Source organism: Halichoerus grypus, chromosome X (assembly GCF_964656455.1).
Source record: "Halichoerus grypus chromosome X, mHalGry1.hap1.1, whole genome shotgun sequence".
In the NCBI taxonomy this organism is placed as follows: Eukaryota; Metazoa; Chordata; class Mammalia; order Carnivora; family Phocidae; genus Halichoerus; species Halichoerus grypus.
In genome coordinates this window covers 8,941,051-8,964,969 of record NC_135727.1, presented here as the reverse complement: position 1 = coordinate 8,964,969, position 23,919 = coordinate 8,941,051, and the positions used below count along the sequence as shown (strand labels likewise).

General features: G+C 38.2%; 1 long non-coding RNA gene and 2 pseudogenes across 1 annotated transcript in view; 1 reads left to right on the top strand and 2 right to left on the bottom strand.

The window, feature by feature from the left end:
• LOC144380589 (uncharacterized) overlaps positions 1–23,919 on the bottom strand; it is a 268,334-nt gene that overhangs the window by 55,550 nt on the left and 188,865 nt on the right. The window lies entirely within an intron of this gene.
• On the bottom strand, positions 12,019–13,947 carry LOC118550166 (armadillo repeat-containing protein 10-like; annotated as a pseudogene).
• On the top strand, positions 14,545–14,989 carry LOC118550167 (ATP synthase F(0) complex subunit C2, mitochondrial pseudogene; annotated as a pseudogene).

Below are 23,919 nucleotides of genomic sequence, written 5' to 3'. Positions count from 1 at the left end.
CTGAAGATGGGCCATTACTGCTGGGGCATAGTAGGAGGTAAGGAACTTGTTCAGATCTCAAGGGTGATTAGATAGGGAGAATGAGGGATTCTGGCTAAACTGGCTTAGGACTCTTGCTAAGATAGCACAATGCAGAGATGAATACAGAAGTTCAAAAGTGGAGGCCTACTTAGAAAATTTCTTAGCGGAGCCTGATTAGAGTTTGGTCAAAGAGAATCTTCATCAGTAACTATCATCATAAGAAAAATATACAATATTTACAGCAATCGCAAAATAATCCTCTGTGTCTCTTTATAGTCAATCCCCATAATCTTTGGCTCAGGCAAAATTGTTGTGCATTCTGCCACTATTACCATAGACTGTGTTATTTTCTCTAGAATTGTATATAAATGGAACCATAAACTAAGTGAACCTAAGTGGCTTGATTCTTTTGCTAAGGATAATGCCTTTGAAATGTATCCAAGTAGTTGCTAATAGTAGTTAATGCCTTTTTATTGCTGAATAGTTTTCCAGTGTTTGAATATACAACATAGTTAAATAAGCATCTAAATATCTAAAAGAAAGGATTCTTCCTCTCTAATCAGAAGAGCTGTGGTCCCAAAAGTGTGGGACAAATTTCTATTCATATTTTTCTCTTACTCTCATTCCAATGTTAGTCTCAGATGTTGGTACAATTATGAGAAGAGTATGGTATATCAAGGTAAATAAAGTCCCAGTTTTCTTGCTGGAGGATTATAAAGAGAATCCAGAAATAGTGGGGAGATTGCAGAGAAGGGAAGGAGCTTAAGAAAGCAAACCCATAAAGTTGTTAAAGGACTCCTGGAGTCACTCCAAAGCCATGCATGCATGGGTCTGTTCCTAAACAACATATCAAAGACTTTGAGGCTGGAACTAAAAGGTAGACTATTGCCCAGTTGCCAGGCTGGCCGCTACATGGTACATAAATGTGCGAGCTGAAACCCTGAAACTCTTCAAAGAAAACAGAGGGGTAAAAATTCATGAGCTTAAACTTGGCAGTAAACTCTTAGATATGATACAAAGGGCACCAGTAACAAAAGAAAAAATAGGTAAATTTGCCTTCATCAACATCCAAAAAATTTTATACATTCAGGGACACTATGAAGAAAGTAAAAAGATAACCTACAGAATGGGAGAAAATATTTGTGGATCATATATCTGATAAGGGTTTAATATCCAGAATATATAAAGAACTAAAACTCAATAACAAAAAAAAAACAAACACTACAATTAAAAAATGGTCAAAGACTTGAATAGACATTTCTACAAAGGTCTACACATGGACAATAAGCACATGGGAAGATGCTCAAAATCTTTAGTACTTAGGAAATGCAAATGAAGATCATAACAGATACCACTTCATATCTGTGAGGATGGCTAAAATGAAGAATGTTGAAAATAGTAAGTGTAAGCAAGGATGTGGAGAAATTGGAACCCTCATACATTGCTGGAGGGAATGAAAAGTGGTGGAGGCATTGCAGAAAACAAAGCTACACAGAGAATTCCCATATGGCCTAGCAATTCCACACCTAGATATATGCTAAAAAGAATTGAAAAGATACCCTGATAACTCATATGCCAATATACATTGCAGCATTTTTCACAAGAGTCCAACAGTAGAAACAATACAAGCGTTCATCAACATAAAAATGGATAAACAAAGTGTGGTGTATACAAACAATGGAGTACTATTCAGGCATAAAAAAGGAATGAAATAACCAGTGTTGGTAGGGATGTAGAGAAAAAGGAACCCTTAAACACTGTTGGCGGAAATGTGAATTGCTGCAGCCACTGTGGAAAGCAGTATGAGGCTCCTCAAAAAATTAAAAATAGAGCTACCCTATGATCCAGCAATTCTGCTTCTGGATATTTATCCAAAAAGATGAAAACACTGATTTGAAAAGATATATGGACCCCTATGTTCATTGCAGCATTATTTTTTTAAAAGACCCTATTTATTTATATGAGAGCGAAAGAGAGAGAGAAGCAGACCCCCCAATGAGCAAGGAGCCCGATGTGGGGCTCGATCCCAGGACTCTGGGATCATGACCTGAGCTAAAAGCAGATGCTCAACCGACTGAGCCACCCAGAGGCACCTCATTGCAGCATTATTTACAATGGCCAAGAAACAACCTAAATGTCCATCAATGGATGAATGGATAAAGAAGATGTGGTATACACACACACACACACACACACACACACACACACACACACACACAGGAATACTACTCAGCAATAAAAAAGAACAAACTTGCCATTTGTGACAACATGGATAGAACTAGAGGATATTATGCTAAGTGAAATAAGTCAAACAAAGACAAATACCAAAATAATAAACTGGACTTCATCAAAACTAAAAATTTTGGAGGCATTTAGCTAGCTCAGTTGGTAGAGCATGGGACTCGATCTTGGGATATGAGTTCAAGCCCCACATTGAGTGTAGAGCTTACTTAAAAAAGACTAAAAATGAGACAAACTGAGAGAATAAAAAGGCAAGCTAGAGGAAAAAAAATTTGCAAATCATGCATGTGTCTGACAAAATTTTTTTTCTTTTGGTAATCTGCTTAATGTTCTCGGACTGTTGAGAGAATTTTGTTTAAGCATTTTATTTTATTTTATTTTTATTTTTTATAAGAATTTTTAAAAGATTTTATTTATGTGTTTATTTGAGAGAGAGAGAGAGAGGCTGGGTGGGGGGAGGAGCAGTGGGAAAGGGACAAACAGACTCCGAGCTCAGTGCAGAGCCCCACACGAGGCTTGATCCCACCACCCTGAGCTCGTGACCTGAGCTGAAATCAAGAGTTGGGCACTTAACCAACTGAGCCAGCCAGGAGCCCCTGTTTATGTTTAAACATTTTAAGGGTGTTTATTGATTTATTTGTGGTATGTTTGATGAGATGTTTGCTGTAATTATGATCTCTATTTCTCAGTATGGAATTTTCCTTTCTTCTCTGGCTGCCTTAAAGTCTGTACCTTTGTCTTTAGTATTCAGAAGTTTGAATATTATATGCTTGAATGTTTTTATATTTATCCTGCTCACTTTTTTCCATATTTCTTGGGTCTTAATTTTGTTATCTATTAATAATTTTGGAAAATTCTCCACCTTTATTTCTTCAAATATTTCTTCTGCCTTGTTCTTTCTTTCTTCTGCTGAAATTCTAGTTGTGCATATATTAGACCATTTGATATTGCCCAACAGCTTCTAGATGCTCTTCTTTTTTCCCCATTTTTTGATAATTTCTATTGACCTACCTTCAAGCTCACTGAGTATTTCCTTGGTTGTGTTCACTGATGAGTCCATCCAAGGAATTCTTCATCTGTGTTACTGGGTTTTTCATTTTTAGCATTTCCATTTTCTTATGGTTTCCATCTCTTTGCTGAAATTACCTATCTGTTAATTCATGTTTTCTCACTTCTGTTGTCTCTTAATATATTAATCATGGTTATGTAAAATTCACTGATAATGCCAATATCTGTGTCATATTTGAGTTGTATTTTGATGATTACTTTTCTATTCAGACTGTGTCGGTTTTTTCCCTTTTTGATGTGCCTTGTAATTTTTTTGTTGAACTCTTGATATTTTGTGTAGGACAATCCATACTGAGGTAAATTTTTTCCCACTTATATTTGGATGTGAGCATGCCTTTCCTGTGTTATGCCTTTAGTGTAGAGTTTTGTGTGAATCCAGTCAAAAAGATCGGGTTGGGTTTGATGTTCGCTTGCTGCTTGGGTTTGAATCTTCTCTTTCTGCCATGGCTCCCCAGAGAGTATGCGGCTCCTGTAGTTCTATCAGCTGTGTTTAATGTTGTTTTTACTTATTGTTTCTTAGCTTTGCAGTGGGGTGGGTGAAGGAGGTATACTCTGAAGTTCTGAGTAAGCCTTAGTCTCAGGCACTGTGTAAGGTGGTTTCCTATGTGTGACCTTTATACGTGTTTCTGCCACACCACCAGATGTAATGCTGGTTCTAACAGTCGTTCATGTCCTTCTTCCAGAAATAGCATTCTTTTCTTTTCCTTTCCCTCAAGTTGTAGTACTATACTGTATTATTACTCTTGTTGGTGATAATACTTTTCCAGACTGAACAATTTCTGCATTTTCACTTCCCCCTTATGTTGTAATTCTAATATACGGCAGGAAACTAAGCATTGTGATAGTTACGCAGGATGCTCAGAGAGGTTCATTGATGCAGATAAAAGAGCCTGAATTTTGGAGTCCAGCAGACCTGCATTCAAACCACATTCTGCCATTTACTAGCGTTGGGAACCTTGTCAAGGAACTTCAATATTCAGCTTCTGTGTCACTTACATGGTTAGCTAGTCTCTCCCCTCTGTTCTTACTATTAAGGGCAGCAGGATTGTAAATTGGCGAAATTTATGTTATATGAAAACAATAATTTTGTTTCCCATGGCTAAAAGGTGTTGCATTCAATTATGTGAGTATATACATTACTTATACATTATTTTCTATTGCCGCTGTAACATATTACCACAAACGTAGTGGCTTAGGACAATAAGCATTTATTATCCTGTCCAAAATGTATCTTACTGGGCTAAAATAAAGGAGTCAACAGGATGTGTTCCTTCTGGAGGCTCTAGGAGGAAATCCATTCCTTTGCCTTTCTCAGGTTCTAAGAGGCTCCCTGCAATCCTTGGTTCATGGCTCCTTCCTGCATCATCAGTCACAAGTGTGGCATCTTTAAATCTCTCTCTCTGGCTTTGACTCTCCTGTTTCTTCTTATGAGGACCTTGTGATTACATTTGGCCCAACCTGATAACCCAAGATCAATTTATCTCAAGATCTTTAACTGAATCATATCTGCAAAGTCTTTTTTGCAATGTAAATTAACATATTCAAAGGTTTGGGGGCTTAAGACATAGTCATTTTTGAGGGGGGCATTGTTGTGTTTATCATAGTGTATATACAATTGAGGGGAGGTGTGTAAATATGCTTTAGGCTATGAAGCCATGGTATTTCCATTATGCGGTGGTTCTAAAGCCTAGCTCTGCTGCACAAACAAAAAGAAAGACCCCACCCCACACCAAATATAGGATCCTGGACCTTATCCCAGATTTCTAGGTGTAGAACCTTGGAAAATGTATTTCCGAGAAATCTTCTTTCTACATCTCCTCCCCAAAATGAGTTCCGAACGCAGCAAGTCTATAAACCAGCACTTGAGATTTTTCTTTACCCTCTGCCAATTTTAATGACTTATGGCATCACACCACTGATTCCCAAAACATGTTTGTGAAGTAATTTTCCCACATTGGCATGCTCCAAAAAAAATGTGTGGCCAGAGTTTTTGAGGGTTTCTTCATATTTTGTTCTGCTCTTGGAGATTGTTAGGAATTAGTATCTAAAGGCTCTGCAAATCCCACAGTACATAAGCCTGGTTAACTTCATTTAACCTAGTTTCTCCAAAACTTACTTGACTACAGAACACTTTTCTGCCCTTAATACTTATCAATATCCCATAGAATACCCTTTGATAAATGCTTCCCTAGGATCCAGTGAAAGAAAGATCAAGAGTTTTGAATCCAAGGAGAAAGAGAATAAAGTATGGTTGCGTTTTGGGAAGTGGGGTGTGAATGTTTCTGAGAAACTAGCAATATCGGGTCACATATATCTACATTGGGTCTAAAATATACTATGCAAGTAAAATGTTCAACCCAGACTTGCAGATAGAAACTCTTCCTTGCCAATATTGTGCCTTGTTTATTTCAACTCTCAGCTTCTTGACTTTACTATTATTTGGAGTTCTGGCAAACAAACGATAAGCCACTTTTCTCATGATAAGAGACAGTACGTATCTTTCCAGGTGTATTTTAGAGAAAACGGATTGCTTCAATCTTAAAACATGTATTGGCATTGGACACACGCTGTTTTATACTTGTCTCCAGAAGATTCTTGATAAAAATTAGAACTGAGATGAGCTGACTATTGAGACTTGTGTCCGTGGAAATGTCAGCAGTATTTCTGATGAGGTTTTCCAGAATGTAGATCAAAGAATCGTGTTCTTAAAACACAAATTAATGAACATTGAGTAGTAAAATATTGGGACTAACTGGAAAGTAGTATTCTGAATTTGACCAATATCAAGGTTTAAACATTTTAAGTAGGTTTAATTTCTGTAAAACTATGGGAATAAAGGCAATCAATGTGCAGTAGGTAAGAGTGCAGACAGTGGAGCTAGCTTGTCTGGATTAAAAGACCGCAGTTCTGGGGCATCTGGGTGGCTCAGTCGATTAAGCATCTGTCTTTGGTTCAGGTAATGATCCCAGGGTTCTGGGATCGAGTCCCGCATCAGGGCAGGGAGCCTGTTTCTCCCTCTGCTGGCTGCTCCCCCTGCTTGTGCTCTCTTTCTCTCTCTGACAAATAAATAAAAAAAACCTCTTTAAACAAAAAATAAAATAAAAGACCCCAATTCTGCATTACAAGTTGTAGGTTGTTGGGTAAGTAACAATCTTTCTTTCCTTCAGTTGGTTCATATGTAAAATGGGTAACACTAGTATCCACTTCATAAAATATTTTTGAAGATTCAATTAGTTAATATATGTATAGCAGTTAGAGCAGTTCCTGGTTTATATCATACCCTTAAGCCCTGCTATTATGATAATTACTACCCTGAAAAACATACACCAAATAGCAGTGAATCCTTAGGAGGTTTTTTTGGTCTTTGTGTTTTTTAAGATTTTATTTTTAAATAATATCTTTGCCCAACGTAGGGCTCGAACTCAAATGCCCAAGATCAGAAGTTGCATGCTCCACTGACTGACCCAGCCAGGCGTCCCTCATGAAGTTATTTTAAAACTGTATTCTGGTCTTTGTCTCAGAGAATTATAAATTCCAAATAAGTAAAGCTCAATTTGGTGGGGTTTTGTTAAAATTGGTTATTAAATAGATCTCTAAAAGTCAACGGCATTTTCTTCTTTCAATCAATGTATTTAATAATTTTATAAATTTTAATTTTCAAAAATTGTATATTTTTTCAAAATCTCTTTTAAGATTGATAATAAAATACAGAAAATAAGATCATTTTGCAGTTTTCATCTAAAAATGTTTACAGAAAGGAAAGTCAACATCCTGAATGTCTTAATTTGGGAAGGGCAAGCACTCTATGCTAGATCATCTCAATTAGTAAGATCCACATTGAAAATTGAATCTTACTATTTAGGGACTACCTAGTTGCAAAACTAAAATAGCCTTCATTTCAGACACCTGAAGCATAGGCTGGACAAATTCCAATTCTAGATTTAGGATCAAAGTTGAGTATGGGAAATTTATCACTTAGTGTATTATTAATTTAAACTGTTCTCTTTTAATAGCATTATAAATCATTTATCAATTTTTATTATAAAAACTTGAAATAAAATCTAACTGAATTAGAATAGGCAATCCAGTTTTGATTAAGAAACCTAGGCAAGTGAGTCTTAGGGACATCATGATGTTATCATTATTAATTAATGGTAATATTATAATGCAATACTTACTATATGTCCAATTGCTCTAAGTGCTTTACTTGCATAATCACATTCAAGCTTCACAAATATCTTCCTGAAATAAATATTTTACCCATAGTACAGTTGAAGAAATAGGTTTTAAGTGATTAAAGGACTTATCCTTTGTTACATAGCTAGTGATTTGCAGAACCAAAACTTGAGTAATATTGTCTGACACAAAGATGTATCATTATCCTCTACAGTATTAACTCCATCACAAAGCAAAATTAATTTTCTCTCTATTAAAAAATATCAAGATGTTCATTTTTTTATTAAGAGAAAGAAACATGTAGCTAAATGAGGACATGGTGACCTTTAAGGAAATGGTATGATGTCTCAGTCCGAAGAGGGAAATATGAAAAGAACAGGAATTTGAGGTTTTTTAAAAAAAGATTTTATTTATTTATTTGTCAGAGAGAGAGAGAGGGAACACAAGCAGGGGGAGTCGTAGAGGGAGAAGCAGGCCTCCCGCTGAGCAGGGAGCCCGATGTGGGGCTTGATCCCAGGACCCTGGGATCATGACCTGAGCCAAAGGCAGATGCTTAACTGACTGAGCCACCCAGGTGCCCCAAGAACAGGGATTTTGGAGTGAGAAAGAGCTGGAATTTAATCCTGGCTTGACTGCTTATGAGCTGTGTGATCTATAAAACAGATAATAACAACAACATAATTGTCAAGAGGAATAATATAAGAAGATCTAGCAGAGAGCCTGGAACATAGGTTACCTAGTCAATAAGATTAGCAATTTAAAGGCTCTGAGAAATACTGCAGTAAAAATACCACAAATATTTATGCCCATGTTTCTGAAGTGGAACTCATTTTGAATGCCATTTATTTCATGCAACCCAGTGTTCCAGAGAAGCAAGCTTGGGAAACTGAGTTAAAAAAATTGCCATCTTTCTGAAGAGAGGATATTAATAGGGATGCAATAAGAGTAGTAATAGAAAGGGAAAGGAGGGGAAAGATGCAGAACATCCCATTTAAGATGATTCTACCATCTTGAATTAATGATGAGGACTCAAGGATAGAAGAAAAGGAAGGGTAAGTGATGCAAAAGTTGGAGCCTGAATTGAACTAAAACGTCTTCAGTTTTGACTTGAGTATTTCTTTAAGATGTATTTTAATGTCTAAAGTTGGGGCTTTCTATTCAGGCCTTCAGCACTTTGCAGGGAGGTATCATTGAAATGATGGGAATGCTGGGGTACCTGGGTGGCTCAGTTGGTTAAGCGGCCGACTCTTGATTTCGGCTCAGGTCATGATCTCAGATGTCCTGGGATCAAGCCTCGCCTTGGCTCTGTGCTCAGCAAGAAGTCTGCTTCAGGATTCTCTCTCTCCCTCTCTGCCCCACCACTTGCTTGCTCTCTCTATAAAATAAATAAATAAATCTCTTAAAAAAAGAAATAATGGGAATGGAATTAATTGAATATACTGACTTATGTCTCAAAGAATATTCTTGCTGTCATGCCTGAATGTTTAGGCATATTGCATTTCTACATTGCCAGTACTGTGTGGAGAGGACTCATAGAAATAATCTCATGAGTACATCGTGTTTCTCAGAAATGCTGTGAACATTAAAGACCTTTGGATTTTGGATATGAAAGAATGAATGGTTTAAGAACATTGTAAGTGGGTCCCATGGGATCCGTCATGATTAATGGAACCCTGTCTAATGGAGCATATTTGGATGTTTCCAGCAATGTGGTGGATGACAACATCCTAAGGCGAAGACAATTGTTTTCTGTGTATTTCCTTAATTGAGATATTAGTGGAGCAAATTGTGATATGTATGAATGGATTTGAATAGACTATAATAAATGTTTGATTTGGATAACCTGCTGATTTCTTAATCAAGAGGAAAATAAGACAAAATCTTACAGCTGAAGGAGAAACAAAGTTTGGAATGATCTCATTGCAGCAACATTTTCTCAGAAAATCATAATTATGTAATAAATCCCCATGTACAACAATATTTCTTAATAGGAAAAAACAAGATCCATTGAAAATGAAAACATTCAGAATTCATAGAAATGGAGCTAATTTTATACCATTTCACTATTATGTATTGAAGTTTTTTTGTAAACACAAGCAATTTATTTCGTAAAAGCAAACTAATTATTCCCTCTCCCTGCAAAAATGGGGAAAAAAAATCCTATAATTTACTCATTCCCACTCAGAGTTAAAGATACACTCTGCAGATATGAAATGAGCCCATTCTTTTGAATGCTATTGGTTGACATTTACTGTTTAGTTGTGATGATCTCTCTAGCTTTCACATTAGGAAGCAACACCATCCTTGGAAGAGGGACAGAAAGCAAATAAAGGAAAAAATAAAACACAGCCTGAAAGTAATTTCAACAATTTCCTATGCTTTGTTCTTCTCCTCTCTTATAAACATCAAAGAGTCAACTGCTGTTTAAGATGATAAGGTGTGGAAAGGGAAACCTGGCAACATCCATTGGTTTGAGCCAAAGCTCTTTTTATTTCACAGGCAGGGGCAGCAAGTCAGTGGAGATGATCTCAAACACAGCATGTTTGCGCGCATTCATCATCCTTTCATGCTAGGAATTAAATGCTGAATTACCTCTCACCAGCCATTATACTCAATAGTCATCCTGCTCCAATGGGTGAGTATTGTTTGGTTGGAGAAGAGTATTCATAGGATTTCTTGTTGGAGCAGAATCCTGTCAAGGATCACATTTTTATGGCTTTTTGAATCCTCTCAATTAGAAATAAAGCTGAAGGGATGGAAGTAAAGAGGGTTTCATAGGCATACCAATGTTCAAATAAAATAGTGGTGAAGGAAATCATGAGTCCTTGGAATTGAAGCTGAAAAAATATATATAATAGAAAAATAACTCCATTTTGTAAACATTTCTAAGCTTTAAAAACATGGATAATGACATATAACGAGTTAAGCCTCACCTGGAGAATTGAAAATTTAGTGTCCGTTCTTTTGAAAACTGAAATTGTCCATTACAACATTTCCTGAATGGATGTCAACTGGCAAGGTCATTCTACTTCTCGATAGTGTTTAGTTTACTTACCGTGTAATAGTGGAAAGATCAGTGTATGTGGATTCTGAAGGCACAAACTCATCTACCAACTCTGCCATTTATTATCTAAATGAGTTTGGAAATGTGAGTTTTTAAAAAAATTATTTTTACTAAAAAGTTATAAAATATAGTAAAAATTCAAACAGTCAAGGGTATACATAAAAAAGTCATTTCTCCACTCTCCAGTCCTACTGTAGTTTGTGTATCATTCCAGAAACGTTAATGCATTTGTAAGCATAAGTATTTTTCATTTAAAAAATATACACAGGGTCACATTAGGCATATTTTCCTACAGTGTGTATTTAAAAAATAATATTTCGTGGATATTTTTCCACATTACCACATCCAGACTTTCTTCATCTTTTTTTTTCTTTTTTTCTCCTACTGTTAACATTTTATTTTATTTTATTTTATTTTATTTTATTTTATTTTATTTTATTTGTTTCAGGGTAGAATTTAGTGATTCACCAGTTGCATATAACACCTAGTGCTCATTACATCAAGTGCCCTCCTTAATGCCCATCACCCAATTAATGACCCCATCACCCCACCCACCTCCCCTCCAGGAATCCTCAGTGTGTTCCCTATAGTTAAGAGTCTCTCATGGTTTGCCTCTCTCTATTTTTGTCTTATTTTATTTTTCCTTCCTTTCCCTTATGTTCATCTGTTTTGTTTCTGAAATTCCACATATGAGTGAAATCATATGGTATTTGTCTTTCTCTGACTGACTTATTTCACTTAGCATAATACCCTCTCGTTCCATCCATGTCATTGCAAATGGATATTTTCCCACATTACCCACATCCACACCTCCTTCATCATTTTAAAGACTGGATAATTGATTTACTCAATTGTCTATCGATGGATGTTTGGATTAAATCCAGTATTTTATCCATAATATCTTTCTGTACTGGCACATTGTATGGCAGTGGGTGAGTACTAGAGAGCGCCTTCTCCTACAGTTTATATTTTGCATTGACTAGAAGTACAGATGATTGGATTTTTGGATGTTCTGTGGCTGGGTTGGCAGTTGAAACTGAGCACTCAGGATCTCATCAGTACTAGAAGAATGGTGTCATTCCTATGATAGTTCTAAACCAATGAATTTATGACATGCTAATGTGGTCTTGGATCACTTCAAATGGTGAAAGTGTAGCTTATGTGTACAAAGGTCACTGTCTCTTCATGTAGAGGAAATAACCAAAATATCTCAATGTAGACAGCAAAATAAATGTTTTCAGTACAAGTTCCAATATTCATTTGGTGTCAATAAAATGGTCCAAAATAATCTTGAAGACCATGACAAGTTTTAGCTGTATTGATGAGACATGACATTTACTGTTTAAATCCAGCTGCTGAAAGAATTCTTTTACAAGAAAGATGGAAAGTAAGAAATTTATAATGTGCATTACTTCCAGACTGCATTACTCTTTGGACACATATGACTATCAGAATTTTGTTATTGTTACATCTTTTTACTTCACATCCACATCATGATGATAAACTGAAGCTTTTCTTTTCTTCTTTTTTTTTTTAAAAGATTTTATTTATTTATTTATCTGAGAGAGAGAGAGAGAGAACAAGCCAGGGGGAGGGAGAGGGACAAGCCAACTCTGGGCTGAGTGTGGAGCCCAATGTGGGGCTCGATCTCACAACCCCAAGATCATGACCTGATCTGAAATCAAGAGTTGGACACTCAACTGACTGAGCCACCCAGGCGCCCCTTCTTTTCTTTTTTTTTAAAGCTCTTATTTTCTGGGCACATTCTTCCCCATAGAGGAGGAAGAACAGTGAACCTTTAGTGAACGTAGGTTGAGAAGCTAAATGGCCTTTGATGTTGAGGCAGTTATTTATATTCTGATAGAAGTACTCAGAGAAGAGAGGCCTGGCTGGTGCCAGTGGTGAAGTGTCTGACTTTGGTTTTGGCTTGGGTAATGATCTCAGGGTGGTGATCGGGCCCTGGGTTGGGCTCCAAACTCAGCGGGGAGTCTGCTTGAGACTCTCTCTCCCTCTGCCCCTCCCCCCAAAACAAATAAAATAAATAAATCTTAAAAAAGGTACTCCAAGAAGAATCTTCTTTGCTAGGTGGCTATTATAAAGGGAAAGGAATGATGAGGAATCCTTAGGTACTAAGTAGTCCTCCTGCTATGGCTGAATTTCCAGACAAATTCAAAAGCAGTTTCAAAACTTGAACTTTGGTGTTTCCATTTCCCACAAGTAACACATTGAAAAGGTCTGTAAAATAAATGTTAAGTATATGGTCATTGGTAATAGTCATGTTTGTTAACAATCCAGCCCAACCAGCTGCATAGCAGACTTAAGGGAACCAAAGAAAAAATTCTCACAGACTTGATGAATATCTTTAACTTGCTCTGATTTTTAACATTCACATTTAGGTTATTCAGTGCACTTCAAGCTTTGCCTTTAACACTGAGGTTAGGATTGTTGATTACATTCCAACAATTGGAATACCACCCAATTAACAAATTATAGCTTGATTAGCTGAAAGGCTACATTGTTATCCAGAACAACCAAACTTTTTCAATAATTACAGAATCTTTTTTTTTAGGCTTTAATAATGCCTCTATTCATAAGCATATATATATATATATATATATATATATATATACACACAAAATAAATGAAATACAACACTCATCCTTGGTAAATGACTTGATTGGTTGCCAGTTTGAATAAAACTATTTCACCAGGATGTCTATTCCTCAGTTTTATTTTTTATTTTTAATTTTATTTAGAAATGTAAAAGACTTTATTTTTTTAAAGATTTTTTAAATTTATTCATTTGAGACACAGAGATAGAGCATGAGCAGGGAGAGAGGCAGAGGGAGAGGGAGAGGGAGAAGCAGGTTCCCTGCTGAGCCAGGAGCCCAACGCGGGGCTCAATCTCAGGACCCTGGTATCATGACCCGAGCCAAAGGCAGACGCCCAACCACCTGAGCCACCCAGGAGCCCCAAAGACTTTATTTTTTATACTTAAAATTTATATATCTAAATGTTTCTTTTTTCACCAAAACACAAATTTTTCATTTCCAGCTTTATTGATATATATTTTACAAATAACATTGTGGAATCTTAAGGTGTGCAATGTAATGATTTGACATGTGTGTATATGTGTGTGTGTGTGTGTGTGTGTATACGTATATATATCATGAAATGATTACCACTAGGTTTGTTAACACATCCATTACCTCACATAGTTACCATTTTATTTTTGTGTTGAGAATATTTAAGATCTGTCCTCTTAGCAAATTTCAAGTATACAATACAGTATTGTTAACTATAGTCACCATGCTGTACATTAGACTTGTAGAACTTATTTATCTTATAACTGAACATTTCTACCCTTTGATCAACATTTCCCCATTTTTAAAAAAAGATTTAATTAATTAATTTATTTATTTATTTATTTAGCGTGAGTCGGGGGGAGGAGCAGAGGGAGAGAGAGAGAGAGAACCTCAAGCAGACTCCAAGCTGAGTGCGGAGCCCAATGTGGGGCTCAATCTCACGACCCTGAGATCCTGACCTGAGCTGAAATCAAGAGACGGACGCTTAACCAACTGAGCCACCCAGACTCCCATCAACATTTCCCCATTTCCCTCACTCACCAACTCCTAGCAACCACCAATTTACTCTGTTTCTGAGTTCAACTTTTTTAGATTCTACATAAGAGTGAGATCATACAGTATTTGTCTTTCTCTGTCAGACTTATTTCACTTAGCATAATGCACTCAGGACTCATCCATGTTGTTACAAATGGTAGGATTTCCCTCTTTTATGGGTGAGATATATATATATCGCATCTTTATCCGTTCATCTGTCAACAGATACTTAGGTTGTTTTCATGTCTTGGCTATTGTAAACTGCTGCTATGAACATAGAAGTGCAGATACCTCACTCTCTGTCTTCTCTGCCCTGGGAGCAGCTCTCCTGCCACAGCCCCTCATCCCCTGAAAATGTACACCTGAGCAACGGTGGTCGCCACCCCCTTCTTGGCTAGGAGCACCTCTCAGCTGTTGAGCCAACCACTGCAGTGCTGCTAAAACCACCCGAGACACTGACAGATGAGAGCTTCAGCAGCTTGGCTGGCCCACATCCCCTGACGTCACTTATTCCTATGGCAGCTTCCGAATCAGCGCCATTTCATGGGATATCGACGTAGCAGCCACGTTCATTGAGGCTGAGGCAGCCACGGTAGGGGTGGCTGGCTCTGGGGCTGGAATTGGGACTATGTTCGGGAGCCTCATCATTGGTTATGCCAGGAACTCCTCTTTGAAGCAACAGCTCTTCTCCTACGCCATTCTGGGCTTTGCCCTCTTGGAGGCCATGGGGCTCTTGTGCCTGCTGGTGGCCTTTCTCATCCTCTTCATCATGGGAGGGAGCTGTCTCCACCTCCCATAGGTCTTTCTCCCATATTTCGTCTGCCCAGTATGTCCCTTTTCCCTGTACCTCCCCAGGCAGCCTAGGGAAAGTCGCTGGCTCAAAGTTTAACAGAGGGAAGACAAATAAATACTGTATTCATAAGAACAAAAAGAAGTGCAGAGATACTGATTTCATTTCCTATGTATATATACCCAAAAGGGAGATTAATGGATCATATGATGGTTCTATTTTTATTTTTTTGAGTAATTCCCATTCTGTTTTCTACTGTGACTCTACCAATCTGCATTCCCACCAATAGTGCACAGGGGTTTCTTTTCTGTACATTCTGGCCAACACTAGTTATCTCTTGTCTTTTTGATGATGGCCCTTTTAACAGGTGGAGGTGATCTCTCACTGTGGTTTAGATTTGCGTTTCCCTGATGATTAATGATGTTGAGCACCTTTTCATGTACTTGTTAGCCATTTGTATGTCTTCTTTGGAAAAATGTCTATTCAGTTCCTCTACCTAGTTTTAAATCAGATTATTTCTTTTTTGGTATTGAATGATATCAATTCCATATAAATTTTTTATATTAACCCCTTATCAGATACATGATTTGCAAATATTTTATCCTACTCTGTAGATTTTCATTTTGTTGATTGTTTCTTTTGCTGTGCAGAAGCTTTTTAGTTTGATGTAGTCCTGCTTGTTTATTTTTGTTTTTGGTGTGTCCAAAAAATCTTTGCCGAGACCAATGTCAAATATCTTTTCTGTTCTTTTCTTCTAGGAGTTTTATATTTTCAGGTCTCACATTTCAGTTTTAATATATTTAGAATTAATTTTTGTGAGTGATGCAAGCCAGGGGTCCACTTTTCATTCTTGTGCATGTGAATATCCAGTGTTGTTAGGCTGGGACGCAGTGCTGGGCCAGGTGCGGGAGGTTCCTGCGGGCTGATGCCAGGATCTCCGGACACATTCCTTATCTTTTGAGGCTTCGGTTTTTATACATGCTTAACAAAAATAATGTTTTGTAAATGAACAACAGAACATTGTTGGCTAATCTGATATTCCAAAGGAATAGTTCATTAAAGAGATATTAGAAAATGGATGATAATAGGCTGATGAGACATTTGGAGCCAGTGAGGAGAATTCTGAAGAAGTCTTCCTAATATATTTCTACACACGCAATTGATTGCTCTGTATTCCCCAGATCACACCTAAAGTGATCACATCCTCCTTTGTTGATTGATGTATGCAGTCTTGCTTATTTCCAAATTGGGACCTCAGGTGACTCACAATGATGATACAGACAGAGTACAATCAGAAATACCCCACGCAAGGAGAGAGACAGAAACCAAGAAGTAGTTAGAGAAGAGGACAAAAACAAGGCCCAGAATGCCTGAATGAGGAAATCATGCTTTTTAGAGGCCAGGGCCAGTTTGGAAATGAAATTGGTTCCAGAACTCTATTATTGTTACTAAGAGAAATGATGTATGTTTTTTTTCCTGAATGGACTTACTTTTAGTTTTCAATTCTTAGAGAAATTTGTCACAGGAATCTTTGTCTAAGGGGCTTTAGGTACTGCCCCTTATATTATGAGTGATAGATTAACTAGTGTATTAAAAACTTTAGAGGACTTCTGTGTGTATCCTCTTTCCATGCTTTGATCTAGTGCTAATTTCTTCTCTATATCCCCAAAGCAGGGCTCATTCCAACCTTTCTGTTCACCGGGTGCTGCCCCTAAACTATGTTGCTTTTGTCCCTATTACAAACTTTGCATTTGCACCAAATTCCAGTTTTCCAAAAGGAGTTAAGAATGCTGAGTCCTCAAGTGCTCGAACATTTAGCTCTGTTAGAGGAAGCTGGTGTTTGGTTGCACACAGATGAATATAATGTTGCTACTGTCATTTTCTTTTTCCTCAGCTAGTTACAGAATTGAAATTAGGGACAATGAGTCTTTGGAGAAAATGTAGATTATGAAAAACAGGTTGATTAATATAAGGAAAATATTCAGATAATTCTGGAATGCCTTGACATAGTAACGTCATAGAAATGTCTCACCTAAGTTGTTCTTTGCAGCGAAGGCAATTTCAATGATGTTGAAAAAATGTGTTTGTTACCAGACCTTCACATATTTGTACTAATTTCTAAAAATTAGGTCAAATTTTCTGCGAGTAGACCATCTGGTTAGCTTTTATGATTACCTGTATTTCTTAATATTTTAGTAACCACCCTCCCCAAAATAGCGTATAGAATGTATGTGTAGCTATTATAATGAGAAAGCAAAACTCATAGGATGTGCTTAGAAATAAACTATTTTGTTCTTCCCACTGTTCTTTTAAATCTTTCCTGTGGCCTTGTTGCTTACCCTGCTACAGATTATAGTTCAGGCCGAGTGTTTCTGGTCATTCCTACATAATACAGTCTCCGGATCACTTCAACTAAAACCAAACCAAGTGAGCAGCACCACTCTCGGTGTAAGAATTACCATGCCCTGCCCCGGGGCGCCTGGGTGGCGTCTGACCCTTGGTTTCAGCTCAGGTCGTGATCTCAGGGTCATGAGATCGAGCCCCATGCAGGCTCCAAGCTCAGCCAGGAGTCTGCTCGAGATTCTCTCCTTCTCCCTCTGCCCCTCCCGCTTGTGCTCGCTTGCACACTCTCTCCCTCTCTCTAAAATAAATAAATGACAATGCCCTGCCCAATATAATTGCTATTTCTTGAATCGTCTTTTAAATCAGACTTTTACCCCCCCACCAAATTCGGCCATGCTCCAAAAGGAAGCCTGAGGTTGGGGCAAGCAGGAGTGGCAGCTTTCTTGGGGCTTTTCCCATCTACGGCTTCTATTCTTTCCCTTCCGTCTTGCCAACCAGATTTCTGACTTTTCCATGGTTGGAGTACAAGGAACGAGAAGAAATAAAGAAGCAGAAAAATTCTTACTTGGCATTGTCCTGGTAATCAGCTATGTGTGCTTTCTGTGTCCGACATTCATTTAAAACTGACTTTTTGCCGTATGGGGGCTTCAGCTGTTCTTCCGAGTTTCCCCTTCCCCTCCATTAGGCTTCTTATCCGTGTAGTCCTCTTGACAATGTAAAGCATCTGATCCCTTATTTCACTCTTAGTACCTTCAACTTCCCCTTTCTGGATCTTTCTTATGGGTAACCCACATCCCAAAACATTCCAACATCCTCTGCCTGGACAAAATGTGGAGTTTAGGTCACCAAGTTCAGCTACTCACTCTTTCACTGGGCCTTTAAATCCGTCAGCCATCCATTTCTTGTACACTCGATTTTCTTAGAAAGTGTGCAATACTGGTTGATTGTGTCCTGCAACCTGCTAGAGACACGGGGATTTCTAAGATGGAGAAGAAAGGTAAGCACTATCAGGTCTCCTGAAACTTGCCTTCAGTATGTCCTTGAGTCCCTTCTCAGGAGATCCGTCCTTTCATCCTACTTCCAAATGTGCAGATATATTCTCAAACATTTTCCCAAGTCTCCAAAGAACCTCCAAGCTACCCAGTCTATGTTTTCTTTCATTTGCTCTCACTTGATCTGTTGTTGGGGATACACTTCTTACCACAGTACTTGGCACTTTGGACATTTCCCTGTCCCCAAGTCCCTGGCAATCACCATTCAACTTTCTCTCTCCACCAGGAAGTTTTCTTTTGCATCACATTGCATTTGGATCTCTAGGCATTGAAGCTCCTTCCTCGTACATATAAGCAACACACAACACAGTCCGCTGTGAACAAATTTGTAAGCACTTCTTAACATTATCACTAACTTAATGCTAATATAATCTTTGGCTTTTAACATAGCAACTAATAATGGTAGCAAAAATAACAGCAGCTAACCTTTACTCAGTTTTTAGAATGCTCCAGGCACTGTCCTACGTGCTTGTGATGTAGTAACGTATGTAATGTGCACAGCAACCTAGGAGGAAGGCACTCGGACACCCCTCAGTTTACAAAGAAGTTGATACATGAAGAGTTAAGTGACTTCCCCGAAGTCTGACAGCTATGATTGTGAGTCTGGAAGCCACACTCTTAACCAACGAGCTGCCTCTTGGTTGTGCTGATAATAGCAGTCAAACAGCTTGTCAGTGACTGATTACGTGTGCGTAGCATCGTACTTTGAGCTAACACCAAGACTTCCTTGTCAACCAGGCTACTTCTCAGGTGTATACTTTGGAGTTTTGTTTGCAGCCCTCTCGTGTGTTCCCACACCATAATTTTAAGTTTTGTGGAAATATTCCTTGGTTCCTCGTCCCCTGTCACATGGATCTCATCAACTAATTGGCTACAACTCAACTCTGTCAATTTTCTGCTGAAAAAAACTTTCTGTATGAAGAGATCCCTCATTCTTGTGACTGGATCAGGTCCTTCTGCTTAAAATTTATACGACCCCATGAATTTCTTCTTAGACTTTGATACAAGAATCATTATTTTAAGGGGCCATTTTAATGCCTGTCTCATCCTCTGTATTGGATACCCAATAACAGGAGGAATTGTGCCTGCCTTGTGTACTAAGTACTGCTAAACAATGACTTCTCTTTTTTGTTTCTTTTTCATGTAGGATCCCTTCATATGGGTCCATTTCACTCCTCTTTCCCATTGTCATTAACTGATCCAGGCCTGACAGTACTTTCTGGTTTTCCTTTACCATTCATCAAGCACCTAGTCTGTATGAGCCTTGACCTCAAGAAACTGTAAGTCCAAAGGAAAAGACAAGGATAAGACAAAAGGAAAAGACAAAAAATCCTGAGAATAATGCTGTTTTGTCCCTGTGGGGCTGGTTGACAGTGCTAGAGATGGGGTAGGATATACGGGCTCGTCTTATAGCAGAGTTTGGAGAGTTTATGAAATGGACTAACACATTAGACCCCAACAGTTATGCTGCAAAGTGTGTAGTGAATCCTCCAAATGCCCTCAGTAGTTTTCTCTAAAACATCAGGAGGAAGAAAGTAGACTTTGGAACCTATTTTAACCTATGATTGCTCTCTCTAAAATAGTTTCTCACTACGCTGCACCCTCCTTCCTCAGGAAATTGAAATGGTGCACAAAAGCATCTCTTTCCTTTTTAGTTGTTCTTATGTGACTTAAGCACAGGTTTCAACCTTGGCCAGATGAAGCAGGTTGTTTGCAAAAACAAAAGAAGAATCAGTGTTTTCTCAAATATAACTTCAGTCTAAAAATAGATAGTGGCTATTTTATTTGCACTTCACACCTACCAGTCCTTCTTCTTGTTTGTCAAGCCCCATTAGGCTTTCATGACACAGGAGAGACGAGTTCTGGGTGAGTGAAGGGCAAGGACTCCATGCCTCAGCCCTGATCGCTACTGCAGAGCCCGTATATCCTACCCCATCTCTAGCACTGTCAACCAGCCCCACAGGGACAAAACAGTTTCTCTTCAGGTGGCGGCCACCAGCCCCTCACTGGGTGTTTATCCTCCCCCAAATTCCTAGAGATGGGATGATGAAGGTGCCTGGGCAGGCCTCAGATCCTCTCTTGAACGTGCTTGTCTGTTATGCATGGTCCTGGGACCTGCCTGCCTCTGCATTCGGAGTCTACAGTTGTCGAATAAGGAATTATCCTTTTGGGAAATTCAGTATTTCCTCTGCTGCTCCTAAAGAATAGACTGTCCATTATCTTCACGTGAAACACAAATTAACCTGTCACAAAATTCTTCAAGCAGTATGGTCTTTGAGCCTCATAAAACCCTGGGAATGAGACATGGCAAAGTCATCAACTACTATTACATGTGAGGAAACAGGCGAAGGGAATAGTGAGACCCAACCTGCTCTTTCTTAGTTTTTCACCAAATGATGTCCTCAGCCACTTCCAAAGGGGATTGAGTCATATGGACATGGACTGTCAAATTCCTTATTTCCCACCTCAAAATGCCCCCTAACCCTCTCTGTTCTACCTCAGAAAAATGAGTTCATTTTCTGTTCCAAGGAGGACCCCTACGCTTGTATTTGATTTGTCTTTTCCTGACTATCTCACCTTAGAGGGAAGACTTCTAACCGAGTCTAAATCTTCTGTTGTGTAAACTATAACCTTTTATTATCGTATTTTGCCCTTTTGATTTATTTCTGACAAAATGTATTTCTGGCAAACTTATTGGTGAAGGCTCTTTCATGGGCTGCTATCAATTAGGAAAGTTAACCAAGCTTGGTTCAATGTCTCACACTCCTGGATCCATGTGCAAGGCAAACATTTAGTGTGCTTTCTGCAAAGCCTCGTAATGGTGAGGGGACCAGCATGGTGGTCATGAAAGGAACATCGTCTTTGCTTGGCTCTTGATTTCAATTGCTGGATCTCATTCTCTTTATAAAAAGTGTGTCATTGAGAAAATGTTGTCTTACCTAGTATGTTAACCCAATATCCTAAGCTTTGTGGAAGCCTGTGCTTGGGCCTTGCAGTTAGACCAGAGTGCAGTATGTTTCTGTTTATGATCCTCTATTATGTTTGCCTCAAAATCAAATAGCCCCTGTAAACGTATCCCAGGAAAGAGAGAGCATCTACATTGTCTCAGGCTTAGTAGTTATCAAGGAAAAGAGACTGTTTTTCTTCCCTCTTCATTCTCTAAAACATGTTTGTGAAAGAAGGCTCTCTGATCCAGGGTCAGGAAGTATACTGTTTTTACCATGTTAGGGTAGCTGACTCATTAGGCAAAGAAAATGCTCAGAGGTTGGAATAATGAATTCAGGGCAATAACTACCACTTCCCCCAAGTTTAAAATCCAATATGTCAAATAAGAAGATGATAATTAAATACACACACTAACTTTTACTGCCCCTCATTTCTCTTCCAGTTCATGGATCCCTGTTCCACATATTCGGTGACCACTTGAGAACCTTCTCTGTGTCGGGCACTGTACTTGACACTGGGGCTACGTAGTTCACAAAATTGACAGAAATCCCTGACCTCATGGACTTGACCTTGTAGAGAAGGGAGACAGACAACAAATGGAATAAATGAATAAATTATAGCAATTTAGATGCTAATAAGGTCTATGGATAAAAATAAATCAGTGGAAGGGAAAAGGTGTGCTGAGGGATAGTGGTCACAAATTTAAATAGAGTGGTAGTGAAGGCCTCATCAAGAAGGTGTTATTTGACCAGTCATAAAAAGGTGAGGATAATAGGCCACCTCTTATTTAGCTGTGTACTCTTGGGGTTTGTTTGTTTATTTTTAGGATTTTATTTATTTATTTGAGAGAGAGAGAGCCGGGGGAGGAGCAGAGGGAGAGGGATGAGCAGAGACTGACACAGGGCTGGATCCCACGGCCCTGAAATCACGACCTGAGCTGAAATCAAGAGTTAGACGCTTAACCTACTAAGCCACCCTGGCGCCCCAGCTGTGTACTCTTGAGAGTGTTATTAACTTCTCTGAGCCTCAGTTTTCTCATTTTTTAAATTAATTGTTTACTTAAGTGTAGTTGATACACAATGTTACATTAGTTTCAGGTGTACAGCATAGTGATTCAACAAGTGTAAACATTATGCTGTGCTCACCACAAGCGTAGCTACCATCCGTCACCGTACATCGCTATTACAATACCATTGGCAATATTCCTTATGCTGTGCCTTTCATCCCTGTGACTTATTCATTCCATAACAGGAACCCTATATCTCTCACTGCCTTTCACCCATTTTGCCCATCCCCTACTCCCCTCCCCTCTGGCAACCATCCATCCACCCATCGGTTTGTTCTCTGTGTCTACAGGTCTGATTCTGCTTTTTGTTTTTTTATTCATTTTTTTAAGATTCCACATGTGAGTGAAATCATATGGTATTTGACATTCTCAGCCTGACTTATTTCACTTAGCATAGTACCTTCTAGGTCTACCATGTTGTCAAAAACTGCATGATCTCATCCTTTTTTATGGCTGTGTAATATTCCATTGTATACATGTACCACATCATCCTTATCCATTCCTCTATTGATGGACTCTGAAGTTGCTTCCATATCTTAGCTATTGTAAATAATGCTGCAATAAACGTAGGGGTGTATATATGCTTTTGAATTAGTGTTTTCATTTTCTTTGTGACTGAAGGATAATAGCTACCTAGCAGAGTTATTTTTAAGATTAAATGAGAGGACGTTAATAAAGTACCTGTCACCCAGTAAATGATTAATAAATGGTAGCTTTATTAAAAATGAATCACTTTCAGTAATAGTCATCTGAGCTCAAGTGTTTCCAATGAATTAATGTAAGTTATTGTTTTCTTTATTTTCCCTCTGACATGTAGTTAACTTTTCAGTTAACTTTCTCTCTTGGCTTCTGTATTTGAAAGCTGCCAGGTTGTTAAGAAGCATTAAAATTGTTATCTCCCATAATCAGTTACACAGTCTGCCTAGGTAATGGGACTTAATGAGTGGATTAGACTTGTCAGCCAGCTCCCTTGAGTTCATTGTTTCCTATGGAATAATGGCAAAAGGAGCAGTAAATAGAAAGCTTTTTTAAAAAAGTTTCCGTGAGATAGAAAAAGCCTGAAACACAAGCATGGCTTCAAAGAGATTGAAACATGACCTAGCTATAAATAGATATTTGCAGAATCAATCTAGGATAAGAAAATGAACACATAGTTTTTGTTCTAAATGCCAGAGTTATTTTGCCCAGTGCCAACAGAAAAAAGAAACAAAATAGTCAAACATAATTATGAGTAGAAAATGAATCCAATAGAAATATTTCCAGTCTGAAAACAGTAATAATGCATTCATGTCCAAGGGAGCATATAATTTAGGGAACCAGATTTTGCTGGGAGAATTCTTACAGTGATTTAGATGTAGGATTTTTCTCTGAAGTCTTCCAAAATTTTAAGTGTTACTAAATACCTGGCATTTGTCTTGGTAATGTAGGGGAGGAAAATAATTTTTCTTCTACCCTTCTTGGTTCTTGAATGAGACCCCTCCCCCATGGTAATAAAAGACAGATTAATGGGAGAAAAACACACTGAAGTTTAA